Here is a 15,959-nt window from a genome sequence, read left to right on the forward strand (position 1 = left end):
GTCATATACTGTTCCCTGGAACCTAGCCAGCTAGATGCCGGCCACGCAGACGCTGGGAAAATATTTATGTGGGTCCTGATGGATGCTTGGCTAGGAAAGACTGCCTGCTGTCATCCTTTCTTCCTGCTGATAAGGCAAAGCTGCTCATGTCAGGCAGCTCTTAGAAGGGCCCGGCAGGACCTGGCACCTGATCAGAGTGAGGGTGATGGCTGGAGCACTCGGTTCCAGTCCCGTCTCTGCCACCAACTCGTTCGTCTCTTCCCAGGGCCAGAGCTCCTCCATCTGTAACGTCACGGCGTTACCGGATGACCTTGGTGTCTCTGATCCTATGAGATTGTGACTCAGACAGAATCTGATCTCTTTTCCAGATCTGCCATTATGATGCCATTGGCTCATCACAGAGCTATTTTTCTTGGCATCCTGGAAACGTTCCTGAAATTCCAACATCCTAGAATGTCTCTTTCCACTGATCCACGTTCTATAACCAGATGGGAGAACTCCATCTGGAGAAGGAAGATCTGAGCCTAAAATGAGAGAGTGAAATGCAAGAGGGGAAATTGAGTTCAAGCAGTGTCCGTCCTGCACCCGGCATTCGCAAAGCTTGAGGGTGAGCCCGCTGGGACAGCAAAGTGTCCCCACGTCTTATTCTTTAAGCCACACTGAGCTCCAGTCCTATCTTCCAAGGACTGGCAATAAGGGCGTGTGGGGCGGCCTGCCAAGCTCGTCTTATTCCCGAATTGACCCTCGTGTTTCTTCCTGCCCGTAAGCTCCAGGCCCCCGTCTGCCACCCGCCTCAGCTCTGCAGTTCTGTCCTTGTCCCAGATCCTCGTGGGCTCCTCACTGGGAGGGGTTTCGGCCCCCCCAGCCCCTTCCTTCCTGCAGATGTCCTGACCCCACAGGTCCGTCTCGAATTGCCGCATCTATAGCTGCTTCCTCTGAAGACTCACACACGGTCACAAAGTCACAGTTACAGGGACAGGACAAAGGTTCGGGCCCTCCAGAGTTCCTCCGCTGCGGCTCCACCGGGGCTCCTGACATCTCCTCTGAGCTGTTCCATGACCTCTCAAGACCCCCTGCCTGCCTCGGTTTCCCTGAGTGGGGAGCGCCCTGGGCCTTCCTCTCTGCTCAGACCCGCCCGCCTCGAGGACGTTTCCCTGTGCCGGTCTGAAGGGACAGTCTGGTGGCTGTGCTGGCCACTGAGAGACTGGAGCGCAGGAGACTTCTCGGCTGAGGGAGCCCGCTCCGTGGCTGTCTCCAGGAAAGTGCGCAGGACAGGCCGCCGTGGTGGGCCTGGCATCCCTCCCATTGACCTGGTCTGAAGAAGCCTCCTCGCGGATTCTGCTTTTCTCCATTCAGCACTGTGAGTGTTAATTCTGTGCTGGACACTGTGCAAGGTGTGAGTGAGGGGACGTGCACAGGCAGACACAGCCCTGCACCCTCCCCCGGCCCCAGGGACCTGGGATCCAGAGCCTAGAACTTGACCGGACCAGCCTCTCGGCCTCCACCACTGCATCCTCTCATCACAACTCCTGCCGCATCACCTGCCTGGAATCACGGCATCAGAGGAGGTCAGAGCCAGACGGGCCCTTCCAAAGCAACCTAAGAAACTTTAGACCATCTCTGAAGCCAGTAGGAATGGAGCTGTGGAGACGAAGCCATGGCCGATGAGGAGCTGGAGAGCCCGGGCAGGGCCGGGAGCCCCATAGCAAGACACGCGTCCTGAGTCTCAGGGCAGGAAGTTCTACTCTTCAGTGTAGACGCTTCTTCTAACCCTCCCCAGAAGCCAAAGAGGCGGGCCTTGTTCACATCTTCACTGTTCAGACAAGGATGCGGACGGAGAAGCTCCAAACAACGCACAAGAGGTTCCACACTTTGAAGAACCCGGGCTCAGAGCTGTTAAAAAAAAACCATGCTGAGGAAACAACAGCCAGGGGTGTCACTGCTGTCACGAGCTGTCAGGAGAAGGCCAGTCCTCCCAGGCAAGGTGAATTTTCATATGTCTTACTCATTCGAGACGAAAAAGAGCTGAGACCAAGACAACACACCACAGCGTGGTTTCAGTGGAAGCTAGAAGGTGCTGTCGAATCCAGCAGAAGCAAAACCTACCTTCTGTAACAGGGAATCAGGAAGGCTGCTCGGGAGAGGAGACAGCTAAGCAGGGCCTCAAAAGACGAGCGGGAATTCACCAAGAGAAAAGGGGCCAAGCTACGTGGTGTCAAAGGTCAGTTTTCTGCGTCCGGGGGGGAGGGGGGCAGTGGATGGATGGAAAAATGTAGGTGAGGTAGCTGAGAAGGAAGCCAGAGGCTACAAGCTGAGGGGCCTGGGCCCGAGGCGAGAGGGTCCCGGCTTTATATGCAAATAAAAGTTTCCAAGCAGAGAAGCAACCCCTTGTCTGTTGAAGAAGACTCTGGGGTGAAAGAATCAATGCATCCCAGGGAGAGGAGCCCCTCGTGCTAACAATGACAGGGACAGCTCCTGCGTGAGTATCACTCTGACAAATCTCAAAATGAAACCTTCATACAGGGAGTTCCCGTCCTGGCTCAGAGACCCAGCTCGTACCCATGAGGACGCCGGTTCGATCCCTGGCCTCGCTCAGTGGGTTAAGAATCCAGCATTGCCACGAGCTGTGGTGTAGGTTGCAGACGCGGCTGGGACCTGGCGTGGTTGTGGCTGTGGTGTAGGCCGGCGGCAACGGTAACTCCGATTTGACCCCTCGCCCAGGAACTCGCATATGCGCAGCCCTAAAAAGCAATAAACAAACAAACAAACGTGCATGCAAATTAATTTGTTCCTCGCGTCCATCCTGTGAAGTAGGTATCCTCCCAGAAGGGGAGCCAGGCCCAGCGTCACGCAGATCCGGCCCTCTGACCAGGGCAGTCCATCAGGGGGCATCTCCCTGCACAGACCGGCGGCCAGTGAGCCCACGGAGTCTGGATTCCCATCCCTGGTTAGGCTCTGGACTAGCCGTTCTCTGCAGCTCATCTGACTTTGATACAAAATTCTGAGACTCCAGGGCAGGCTGGCTGCCTCATGGGACTGCTGCTCTGAGCCGTGGGTGGTCAGGAATGTTTGGGGCCTTCCTGGGCCTTGTGGTCCAGGCCCGAGTGCCTGGGTTAATGATCCATCTCTGGGCGCAGAGCAAGCTTAGGCCCTGACACCCGGTGCCCGGGGCATCGATTCGACTTTACACTCTGAGTTGCTTTCATCGGAGCCTCTCCAGGTGGGTGGGGGCCTAAGGATTCACCTCGTCTGAGCCCCACCCACATCACGAGGAAGCTGGGGAGGAGAGAGAGAGTCTCGGAGCAGGTCCCTATCAGCCGTGGGAGGGCCCCCCCACAAAGAAAACCAGGGCCTGGCTGCTCAGCACAGCACCCCGTCCTGCCGGCCGACCCCGTAGTCCCCCTGGAGTTGCGCAGCAGGTGGCTTGGGTCTCCTCTTGGAGATTCACGACCTTTTAATGGGGAAGTAACGTTAGGATTCCGATCCTCACTGTCCACGTGGGGCTCAGAGAAAGGCAAGGGACTGGCCAAGGGCAAAGGGGCCAGGATTAGAACTCAGGTCTCTGCTTCCTGCCGGGCAGCCTGCCAACGCAGGACGCTGTCTCTTGCAAGGATGTTTGGACCCTCGTGGGCCCTTGAAGTAAGAGAGGATAGGCGTGTGCTTGAGTTTCTCTTTTATACGAGGAATCATTACAGAGCGGACTTTTTATTCATTCTTGCAGCGGTCCATCAAATACCTGCTGAATCCCTAGTCTGTTCCAGCCTCTGTGCCAGCTGCTGAGGACAGTGGACCGTAGCCTCTGACACCGAGGAGCCTGAAGCTGGAGTAGAGGGAGAGGTGGGGTGGGTGGCACGGGAGAGCCAGGCATGCAACGACGACGTTTGGAAGGCCCCCCTGCCTTTCGCTAAATCTGGCTGACAGTACAGAGCGCGTGGGGCCCAAGATCCTGGGGAGAACAAAGTCAAGTCCACCCGGAGGCGTGAACACAGGGAGGGATGGGGCTTGGAAGGGATGATAACTGAGAAATGGCAGCTTAAAGGAGGGCTCGGATTGGTTGAGCATCTCCTATGTGCCAGGCACCGCTAGGCTCTGTGAAGCGGCCTCTGCTCTCGCCCCACTGGGCCCCTATGGTTAAAATCCAAATTCCTTAGCCTAGCACGGCGGGACCCTCTGGGACTCATGCCAGCCGACCTTCATGGCCTTGTGGCCTCCCCTTCCCCCTCCAATACTTTGCACTTGTCCCACTGAGCCACTCAATGTCCTTTAAATATGCCATAATACTGTCCCCAAATTTATGTATCTTTTAAAACAAAATGCTAAGACACACACGCTTTAATGCAAATAATACCAATGGTGCCAGGAAGAAAGTAAACATTTCTCCTCTATCCCTTCCTACCCGTGACCCCCCAAATCCCATTCTCCAGAGATAAACCCTAAACACTTGGGTAGATCTCCTTCCAGATTCTTTTAAAACCACTTAGGTCCTAACACACCACCTTTTGCAAACTCTTTCCTGTCCTTCAAGATGCATTGCGGATGCTTAATTCCCTCCTCCGAGAAGCTCTCAGGGCCCAAGGGCAGAATTAGGCACTCAGGGCTTACAACAAACAGAGCATTCGCTGCCTATACTGAAATCATCTGTTCGCATGGTGGGCCTCCGACAGGTCAAGTGTGAGACTGCAGTCTGAGAGGACAATCTCCATGAGGACAGGCCTGTGACAGCCTTAGTCCCCACTGTGTTCACAATGTCTTGCACATAGTAGGCACTCGTTATGTATCTATAGAATATATGGTGGACGGACGGATGGATGGATGGATGGATGGATGGACGGATAGATGGGTGGGTGGATGGATGGGTGGATGGATGGATGGATGGATGGATGGATGGTATGCTCTGCAGGATACACATAAGGGGATATGATTGGCATTACGGAGTGGAAAGGACCTCAGCTGAGGATGAAGGACCTGGATTCCTATCCTGACTCTGCCTTATACCTGCTACTCAGCTTTCTCGAAGTTCCTCGCCCTCCCTAAACTTCAATTTTTCTACCTGAAATGGCATAGGACAGCTGGGTCGTTCCCAGAAACCTCCCAATGGATGCTCCAGAATGTTCAGCTGGCCCTGGCCCAGCACCTCTATTTCACACCTCTATAATTACCCACCTGCATGCCTTTTATTATAGAGATTGAGGTGGGGGTGGGGCCCATTAAATAAAAGGAAAAAGGAAATTGCTGGCTTGACGCAAAGACATTGTTGGCATTAACTAGATTAACTTCTGAAATGAAAAGCCCACAAAAGCAAAACCAAAACAGAGAAGGAGGCATGCCTTCCGCTGGGGGCTTCATGGTCCCCTGCTTCGGCCTGCCTGACCCCCACGCCTCCCAGTCCTTCCTCCCTGGGGAGGTGGCAGAAGCCACTTTCCTGCCTTCATGTGGGAAAATGGCTCTGGGCACGGAGCCCCAGACCAGGACCCAGGAGCGCCTCAAGGAGGCCCCAGTCTGTAGGACAGGTAGGCGGGCAAATCGCCACTGAATGAGGGCTGTGGACGAAGAAGCCAAGGACCAAGGGGCCCAGGGTCCAGGGCTCAGCGAAGAAACACCCTCCCTGAATGACGAGCAGGTGGGAAAGGTGTTCCAGGGAGGAGACCCAGACCCCTGGGCGGGGAAGCAACCCCAGGCAGCCCAGGGCGGTCCCGCGTGGCTGAACCACAGAGAGAAAGGGGACATTATTCCACTTAGGGGTCCCGTCCGGTAAGAACAAGCCCTAGAGCAGCCTGGGCAGGGGACTGACGTACAGAATCCGTGCCAAGCCGGGGATGCCAGCCTGCAAGAGCACCTGTGAGACAGCAGTGGGAGGGAACAGCTGCCACGCTCAACGTTGGCTCCCGCTGGTGCAGAGGCCATAGGCAGTGATGATCAGACTGAGGCACTTTCTCACTCAGCTCACTGCGTTTCTAGCCACGGGCACCTACGGGGCAGCAACTTGATGCCTAGCCAACTGTCCGGTCTCACCGGGAGAGAACCAATCCTTGCAAGCATCGCAGAGCACATGAGACAAAGCCTCCTCCCTGAATAAACCTGGATTCTTCTACTGCAGAGGGTCTGCCAAGGTGAGCCAGAGAAAGGAAGTAGATGGAGAAGAAACACCGTGGGGTCCATGCCTCCTATAAATCAGATACTTTACACACACTTTCATCCTCAAACGAGTCTAGACAGAGGTATTCTTTTCTTGACTTGATAGACAACAGAGCTGAGGCTGACAGAGGCTTACCCACTTCTCATAGCGAGTGAGAGTCAGAGCTTGATATGGCACTGAGATTTTCGCAGCTCCGAATCTTGGCATTCTCTCTGTGCACACAGCTCTCTAGACCCTGTCCTGACCATAAGAAGCGTCCAGTCTGTTTATGCCGTGGATCCAGTGATGTCACACTAGCTTGTTAACCTTTGACGAGAAATCATGAATCTTGGAGTTCCCTGATGGCCTAGGGGTTAAGGACCTGGCATTGTCCCTGCGATGGCTTGGGTCACTGCTGTGGTGCAGGTTCAATCCCTGACCTAGGAATTTCTGCATGCTATGGGCACAGCCCCCAAAATAAAGGAAAGAAAGAAAGAAAGAAGGAAAAAATAAAAACCATGAATCCTGTAACTCCTCTGAGCTGCTGGACCCCAGAACTGTCAAACCCATAGACCAGTGAGGATTTTAAACACAACTGCTGCGTCTAGCTCCCCAGGGGCGTTGTGACGGCCTCCTTCTGAGAAGTGACAGAATCCACAGCCCAGGACAGAGGAATTCTTCTAGGCGGGAGGCCGGGGCAGCACCCCTCAAACCCTGTCCAGCTGCACACGAGCCCACACCTGGGCCCACAGACCACCAACACTCCCGTGGGTCAGTCCTGGCCAGGATCACCAGATGCCAGACGAGGTCACTGGGTATTAATCATTGCCAAGAGGGAAGTTAAAGTGAAAGCCGGTTCATTAAAGATTAAGCTTCCTCTCCACGGCCCTCAGGGGAGATGGAGGTCCTGTTCCGAGAGGCCCCTCCTGCCCAAGTCCTCCCGGAAAGCTTGCGACGAGGAGCAGAGGGCCTGGGTTCCAGTCTCGGCTTGCTCTCAACCTGCTGGAGTGCGGGTGGGGGGCTTCCCCCCTCTGAGCTCCCTAGTCCTCCTTTGACACGTGGAGAAAACTCCATCGTATGTGCTGCCCTAAGAATAACCCATAGGCTTGTGCTCTCTCCAGCTACGACAGTTCTGTACTCCCAGGCAGTCCAGGGCAAGTTCACCCACTGTGGACAATCTTTGTCACCACGGGAAGTTGGCAGTGAGTCGCAGCTCCACCATGACACCTGGGGTGCAGGGACTCACCTGCCTCCTCCTTGCCCCCCACACTAGCCTGATGTATCTCGGGCACCAGACCATGCCCTCTGTACTCTCCAGACACCGACCGAGTTGTATCTGGAGCGAGTTCCTCTGAGCCCAAGGATCCACAAGAACAAAAGCTCCCCATTGCGCCAATTCCTGGTAGCTCCGCCAGGATCATCCATCCCAATGGGATCTGCCAAACCAAAGTGTGTTTTTGGTTTTTTTGGTTGTTTGTTTTGTTTTTTTTGTCTTTTTGCCTTTTCTAGGGCCGCTCCTGCGGCATATGGAGGTTCCCAGGCTAGGGGTCGAATCGGAGCTGTAGCCACTGGCCTAGGCCACAGCCACAGCAACACGGGATCCAAGCCACGTCTGCAAACTATGCCACAGCTCACGGCAACGCTGGATCCTTAACCCACTGAGCGAAGCCAGGGATCGAACCCGCAACCTCATGGTTCCCAGTCGGATTTGTTAACCACTGCGCCACGACGGGAACTCCCCCTAAAGCAAAGTTTTGCATGGGACTTGACAATTTTGATCCCATACCAAAGCAATGACGCAACATATAATGACCAATCGATGAACGGACACCTAACCTTCTGTTCTCTAAGCAAGGCACTGTGATGGTGCCAGGGCTCCGATGCTGGTGCCAAATGGCAATGGCACCATATGCACCTGGTCTTCAACTAGAAGGTTCCACTGAGGTGAGACCTCTGAGGACAATCGTAGTGACCCATGACAGATGTTAGAGTATCAGGGAAATAAGAGAGACAGCTGGCGTTGGCCACGGATGCTTTCCTCTCTTGCTGTTGCTCTTAGCCAGGCTCTCCATCAAATGGTCCAATGGCTTTTCTGTCTGTAGGTGGCAGCACGGGTCCCTTTCACTCCCCAAGGGGGACCATGGGTTTCCTTTGAGAACACGTGCTCCAGAGAACACAGTAGAGCGAGCATAAAACCAGAGGAACACATATCCTCACCCCTTTCATCTGGGAGATGAACAAAATTCCCAAAGCCTCACTCTCCTTGTAAAATCGCGCCTCCAGGATTCTAGCAAAATACCACAGAGCCACCGCAAAGAGTCCACGAAACTCAAGGGGATTCCGCAGAGGTCCGTCAGGGTCCACAGAACCCAGCTGGAACTCCTGAGCCGGAGGACGGCAGACAGACGGGCTGCAGGCAGCAAGCTGCCCCGGGTCTGCTTCGCATCAGCCTGGCGTGTCTCTCGCGGGGGCTGATTCCTCAGCGCTCTCTACCTGCGGGCAGGTTGCGGAGCTGGTTGCCTGCACGGGGCTGGCCACCCTTGCGCCGGGCCCTCCTGCCACCCCTGCCACCCCTTTACAGAGAGGAATCAGTGAATCGAAAAGGTTAACGTCCCAGCCCATCCAACCATCCCTCGCACAAGAGGGGAAACGGAGTGGAAGCCTCGTGGTCGGTGTCACGTGGAAGGTCACTGGCAGCAGGGCAGGTCCCCGTGCTCACCCTCGAGCGAAGAGCTGACCGAAGCAGTATGACCGAGCCATGGAAATGGGGGGAGGAGGACAGACATGGGGCCCTGGGCTCGGGACCCATCCCACACCTCCTCTAAGAAAGTCCTGGGGAGAGGCTCAAGGAGCGCCCCTCAGATCCAGTGCCAGCTCTGCCCTCAACAAGCTGTGTGGCCTCAGGCAAGTCCCTTCACCTTTCTGAGCATCCACAACCTCTCCAAGCAGGTGGTGAGTATCTAATGAGATAGTGGTGAGCAAAAAAAAAAAGCTTTTAAAAATATAAAGCTCTTCTGGAGGTATTATTACTAATTATTATTATTATTATCATCGTCATCTTTCTCAGTTATTAATGACCTGTTACCTGCTAGGGATCTGTCATCCAGGAATTTCTCTAAGCCCTTCTTGAACCTGTTTATATTTCTAGTCAGCAGCACCTCCCTTGCTTTTGATCCCCAGCCCCCAGCCCAGGGGGCCACAGGCAAAGGCCTCTACCCAAGGGCCTTGCCCAGTCTCTTTTGTGGTTCCGTCACCACCAACTGGCTTCAGTGCAGTACAGCCTCACTTCCTCCCCCAAACCCCATTTGTCTGCCCTGATCCGTGTTAGGGATCTCAGGAGGAAAGAGAGGAAGAGACAGGCCTTGCCTTCTCAATCATCCCCCATAAGCCCTGCACGCCCGGGGAGCGGGGGGACCTAGGAGGCCCTCTTAAAGGCCTGTGCTTGAGCTGAGAACAAGGTGCAGACCCCACAGCCCCAGAGCCCATCCACGGACCAGGGCACCACCTGCTTTCGAAGCCTGGTTTCCTCTTTGCAGCAGGGGCGAAGGACTGGGACTCCATTCTCAAGCCAGAAACACACATCAAGCTCAACCAACGTTGATTCCTACTCTGGGATGAGCTATGCAGATTTCAAGTCGAATCCGACATGGTGTGGTCCCAAGCCTCCGGAAGTTCATGGTCTGACCTGGGAGACCAAGGCACCATCACCGGAAGATCATGGTCTGACCTGGGGGACCAAGGCACCATCACCCTGCCAGGCAAGGTTAGCCGGAAGTCGGAATGGAGGAAAGCAGTCGGGGGAGGGGCAATCAGGAAAGGCTTAGTAAGGAAGGGACGCTTGACTTGGGTACTAAGGGATGGAGAGGTTCTTCCGGGAGAGAAGGCGGTGAGCAGAAGGGAAGAATGTCCGGAGCGGGGCGCGTGTCCACAGCGTGCAGGGAGTGGGATGCGCAGCTAGAGAACGGGGCGGGGGGGGGGGGGTCCACCCGGATGACACGGACCAACGCTCTCATCTCCTGATCTACAGAAAACAGTCTTACTGGGAGTTCCCTTTCTGGCTCAGCAAGTTACAAACCCGACTAGCATCCATGAGGATGTGGGTTCGATCCCTGGCCTCGCTCAGAGGGTTAGGGATCTGGTGTTGCCGTGAGCTGTGGTGTAGGTCGAAGATGCGGCTCGGATCCTGTGTTGCTGTGGCTGTGGCGTAGGCCAGCAGCTGCAGCTCTGATTCGATGCCTAGCCTGGGAACTTCCATATGTCATGGGTGTGGCCCTAAAAAGCAAATAAGAAGAAAGAAAGACAGAAAAAGAAAGGAAAAGAAAAGAAGAAAAAGGAGAGACCAAGGAATTGAAGTTCTGACCCCCAAAGAGAGCTCCCTGCCTCCCCTGAGGTAAGGCCTTGGCATGCCTTGGGTTACAGAGGCTGCGGAAGCTGGGCATCAGTGTTGGCATGCCTTGGGTTACAGAGGCTGTGGAAGCTGGGCATCAGTGTATTCTCAACCCCAGATCAGTGTCGCGTCTCTGCTGACATTAGTGGTCTCGGAACATTCCCTTTGAGAAGGGCGTCTCAAAGGTGTCCCTAGCTACCCCTTTCCCTGTGTACCCCTTAAGGGCAGGTGAGGAAACTGGGGAAAGAAGCCCCTTCCTCACCCAGACCCCCTGCCCCTCCTCTCCCCTCTGCTCACAGGATGCAGGAAAGCTCCCCCAGTCCAGCTGGAAGAAAGCTCCAGACGCATTCAAGGTAATTGTAACAGTAGCATTTGTAGGCAAATTATATTCCATGAGCTAATTAGCAAGGGATCGGGGCCCTCAGCCTTAATTAATATCTCGTCCCTAACAACTTAATCCTGGGTGAGATCATAGCAAGGATCCCAAATGCCGAAATTCTTTCCTCCAACAAATCACCTATGTAAATACATATATTTTAATAGCAGCAATTATAAAGTTCTCTGCCAACTTATGGGGCTGTTTAACATTCCTGGATGGAGGCCACAGTTTTTTCCCGTCTCCTCCCTCCCCACAACCCAGGCATAATGAATAGTAACTCTTTCGTGGCTCTGCGTTCCATTTAACCCGTATCTCCTACCCAATGGGTCTTCGTGGGGAGTTAATAAGCAGTCCAGGAGGAGGCCCGAGGAGGTCCACGAACCTGATCGTTAACTGCAAGGCCTAATCAGCATCTGCTTCCCACCCAGAGTCCCCCACAGTCACACAGCCCTGGTCCCCCCGTAATGGATGGAAAATCGGCGATTTCCTGACAGTTAGCAACCAATTTCCCACCAATTAGAAGAGACGGTGGTCCCTAGAGAAGCCGGATGGGTCCATCGCACGGAGCTGGGACTGGGGGAGAGACGGGCCCAGCAGTGCCAGGGAAGCAAAGCCTGGCAGCTCGCTCCCTCCTGGCTCAGCCTCCGCGTGTCTTAGTGGAAGGAAACTTTGGGGAGCAGAGGCTGCCCTGGCACGACCCTCAGAGCTCTTCTCCCCCCGGAGACCCCAATACACAATAACCCCCTTACCTCTCCTCCAGGGCCAGCTGCCACGGGCTTCTGCTGGGCGCCTGTCCCCCGTGTCCAGGACAACTGGGGCATCCCTCCAAGGCCGTTGGTGTGGAGGTTTCAGGAGAGCATAAGCTCTGGAGTTGAGCAGGTGGAGTTGAGCAGGTGGGCCTTAAAATCCTGAATGTGTCTCTTTTCAGTTGTATGGGACTTTGGACCAAATATCTAAATTCTCTGGGCCTCAGTGTCCTCCTTTGTAACGGGGCCAGTCAGAGCACCTGCCTGATGGGATAATTATGAGGATTACACGAAACAATGAGTAAATCCCTTGGCATCACGCATCGTAATGTTCAATAAATAGGTGCTATTCTTCTTCTTCCAATTATTCTGTTGATAATTATTCTGTTGCTCCATCGCCGACGTGGGGCGGGGAGGGCGCCAAGCCCTTAGGGCTGGACCATTGGAGGTCGCGCAGGGGTCCTTGCGGGCTGTGGTGAGAGGTGGGTCTCGGCCCTCTCCCTGGGCCTCCAGGTCCTCTGGCCTTGGCCGGCGGGTGAGCTGGGGACCCCGGGTGCAGGCTGAGGGGTCCTGTCCTGCAAAGCTGCAGAGCCCTCCTGTGGCCGCCCATGGGCTGGGCTCAGGCCCCACCTCCGAGACCGAAGGGCAGTGGTCCTTGGGTCACAGTCCTTGGGACCCGGCCACCGTTCACTGGTCTAAGGAGCCTGAGGGCTGGCTGGGTCCTGGTCCTGGGCACCTTGCTCCCTCAGGGACAGCGGGACCCAGAGGGCACCACCAGCTGAGATCGGCCTTTTCAGCCAGACCTGGGCACGGGCAGGAGGACCCGGACTGGGTGCTGGACAAACGCTCACGGGCAGGGTGACCCGCCAGGGCCCAGACCTCAGAGGGTGAAAGTCAAAGGCTGGGACCTTGAACAGGTAAGAGGAGGGGTAACGGTGTCCACGTCGCTTCGCTTATGGGGTTTGCTGGCATTGAAACCTGCAAGGAGGCATGGAGACAGATTTTAACACCTCCCCTTCCCCTTCTTATGTTACGTCTTTAGATAAAAAGTTGCAACGCAGAGAGTAACATTTTTTTTTGATGGAGAGTTACAGGCACATTGTGACCTGAGTGTGACCTGACCGTGACCTGACCTACGTGCACAGCTGCAAGAACAAAGGATCCGAGAGCAAAGAAGTTGGCAACAACTAGCCACACCCCTCCCTCACCTTTCCTGTAAAAGGGCTCTGCTGACAGCCTTCGAAGAGTTCGTGTTTTTAAGCCATAAGCCACCTGTCTCCTTGAGCGGCCCTGCGACAAACCCTTTCCTGCTCCAGACTCAAGTGTTTGGGCATCGTTTGGCCTCACTGTGTGTCAGGCACACAGACTTGCGCTCCGTGCAACCTGAGACACTTCTGGGAGGGATGGGACCCTATTAATAATTACATGGGACAATAGACATAAACCAGGACCATCCCAGGCATGTCAGGACAGGTGGATGGATGTGCTGTCTCAAAGGTATAGATGCTTATTTTAGAGACGGGGACGTGGAGGCATTTGGAAGATAAGCAAGATGCCCACGTTACATCTCTCTTAAGAGCAGAGGCTCAAACCAAGCGTCCAACTCTAATCATCTGGACACAAATAAGATTCAAGATGAAACAGGATGTTTCCTAAGAGAAGAAGGGGAGGCATATCTGCAGGCTGGAAGGTGACGTAGGAAGGGAAGCAGCCAAGGGGGGGGTTACTGCTGGGTGGGGAGGCACGCCAGCCGGGCAGTGGGCATTCTGCAGCAACAGGGAAAAGGAGGGGACGGGGTGAGCAAACAGGTGCTGGCAGGGAAGGCAGTGGGGAGCTGGAGTCCACGTTAGAGAAGTGGCCAAAGACGCAGGCGAGGGCTGATCAAGGAGGCCGGCTTGCAGGGAATAAGGAAGAAAGAGTCTCTGCCTCCTTCACATGCTCAGTGCCCGCTCTCCATTCTTGGGACCTCGTCGCCCCAGAGCCTGCGATGAGCCTCAGATTCTCTCCTTTTCCTTCGGTCTCCCTGCCTCTTTCAAAGCAGCCCTGAGCCTCAGGACCCCCATCAGAGGAGCGAGGGGCTCCAGAGCTTCCTGCCCCCTTCTGGGGACCCATGTTGTAGGATTTCTCCAGATTGGGGTGGGGGTGGGGGCATGTCCTGGCCAGGGTCGCTTGGCAAAGCTGGGGCTCAAACAGCCTTCTCTTCTCTCAGGCTTGGCTTGTTTCTCAGACCCCCAGTGTTCATTCCTGCTTCCCCCACTGACCCTGTTCTAGGTACTCCCATCACCTCCAGCTCCTCGTCCAGATAACCCAGTGTCGTGACGTTGCCGTGACGTTGCTTTTTCCCAAAGGAAGTTCCTGGGGGTCCAGAGCTGCTGATCTGGCACCTCAGGTGGTCACTGGATTCCAAGCTCTGGCGTTGGGAGGGAGGTGGTCTCACGTCCATTCTGGGAGAGACTCCAGAGGCTGCTCCCGACCTGGAGGCTCAGGCTGGGCAGGTAGGGCTCCTGCCAGTGGAGAAGGAGCCCTCCACCCGCAAGGGCCAGGCTGGAGGAGTGCTCAGCGGTGCCTCTGCCCCCAGCACCTCCTCCAGCTGCACAAGCAGCTCAGCCTCGAGCTAGCCCAGCCTTCCTCAACCCTCAGAAGTAAGTCCCTGCACCACAGTCTGCCCAGTCCCACTCCCCCAGCTCCCAGCTCAGGGACGGCGCGGTGCCAGCATGTGGCTGACGGCAGTCCCGCTCTAATCTCACCCCTCCGGGCCCCTCCACAACGTTGCCAGAAGGATTGTTCTAACACATCTCATCACCCACTCAGGGGCTCCTCATCCCTGGCAGGAGCATCTTCATGTAGAGCTGCAGGGCCTCTGATCTAGGCTCTGCCCACCTCCCCAGCTTTACCTCCCACCGGTCTCCTCGCCCTCACCCAGGCGCCTTCATGCAGTCATTTATCCATCCATCCAGGACGTGTTGAAGGCTTCCTTCTTGCTAAGCTCTCTGCCGGGTGCTGAGAATCACTCCTAGAATGATTCTAACACCCGATTCCGACATGGGGGGCGAGGCAGGTGGCTTCCCACAGCACCAGGCTCTTCTCCACCCCCAGCCGGGCGTCCTACAGTCACATTCAGTTCTGACAATTCCTGCCTGGGGACAGCAGCATCCTCCACGAGGGAAGGGCTCAGTCCCCCCAAGACGCCCCTGCACCTCAGGCCAATAGCAGGTCCAGGTGGTCACCTGGGCTTCGAACCGTCTGTCTATAAACGAGGTTCCCACGCCTCCCACCTCGGGTTCAATTCATGTGCTGGAGCGGCTCACAGAACTCAGGAGACCCGTTTGCTCACTAGATTACGGTTTATTTTAAAGGACATTGAAGGACAGGAATCAACAGCCAGACGGAGCGATACACAGGGCAAGGTCAGCTTCTCTGTCCCCATGGAGTTTGGGACATGGCAAAATAAATTTGTCCCCCTTCCCAGTTTCTGTTTCTCTGGGCCTACATTTTTCATTATTTCATCACCCACGTCCCCACCCCTCTGCCTGCTGCTGGACCTTAGCACACCTGTGCGTACGTAGTAGGAAAAGATGCTTCTTCCTCTGGTTGGACACAGCCCCTTGCCAAGGTGTGAGTCTTACGAGCAGAGCCCTGGCTGGATCTGGGCCCCAACTGCTGCCTGTTCAGGACACGCCCGGACAGTCCTATCATTATGCCCAACCCCCACCAACATGCCCTGCCAGTTACATTTGGGGGAAAGCCTCTCACCTCGAAGTCACACGAATATCAGGGGATAATGCGCCTTCTACCAGTAGACTGTTTACGTCTTCTAAAAAGAAACGGGAGGGGTTGTGAAGCAATCGTGGGACTCGTGGACATCCTGAACACCTGTGGGACGTGGTGTGGGACAGGGACGTGTCCAGGCTGCTGCCCTTGCCGCCCTTGGAGGGGTGGTTTTCCCGGTGAGAGCCGGGCCAGTGTCCCACTGGAAGGACTTTCCTCTCTTTTCCCTCGTTGGCCTTCATGTTCTCAGTTCCTGAGCTCCAGCCTCAAATTCCCTCCCCCTTCTATACGTTTGCACCCACAAAGGCCTGCACATGCACACCCCCACACAGGCTCGCTTCTGTAACTATTCACTGAAATGAGTTCTGTGTCGAGCTCCTGAGAAGCTCAACTTGCCAGAAAAAGCCTGATCCTGGGCCACATTGAAAGATGATGGAGAGTCACTTTGAAATGTATAGAAATTTTGGATGACTATGCTTTGTATCAGAAATTAACATGGGGTTGTATGTCCATCACGCTTCAAAAACAAACAAACTCATAGAAAAAGAGATCAGACCTGTGGCT

The 15,959-nt window shown here is 55.2% G+C and overlaps 1 protein-coding gene across 5 annotated transcripts in view; it reads right to left on the bottom strand.

The window, feature by feature from the left end:
* The window catches only part of SLC5A9 (solute carrier family 5 member 9), a 139,299-nt gene extending 127,573 nt beyond the window's left edge, over window positions 1-11,726 (bottom strand). For 3 of the 5 annotated variants that reach the window (XR_002345208.1, XR_002345207.1, XM_021096677.1), the window contains exon 1: window positions 11,631-11,726. The gene's annotated coding sequence lies outside the window, so the exon portion shown is untranslated. Of the gene's footprint in view, window positions 1-6,271; window positions 6,491-11,630 lie in introns of those variants that run through there. The other 2 variants (XR_002345210.1, XR_002345209.1) reach the window with 1 other exon arrangement.

The sequence above is a fragment of the Sus scrofa genome, chromosome 6 (genome assembly GCF_000003025.6).
Source record: "Sus scrofa isolate TJ Tabasco breed Duroc chromosome 6, Sscrofa11.1, whole genome shotgun sequence".
Taxonomy (NCBI): Eukaryota; Metazoa; Chordata; class Mammalia; order Artiodactyla; family Suidae; genus Sus; species Sus scrofa.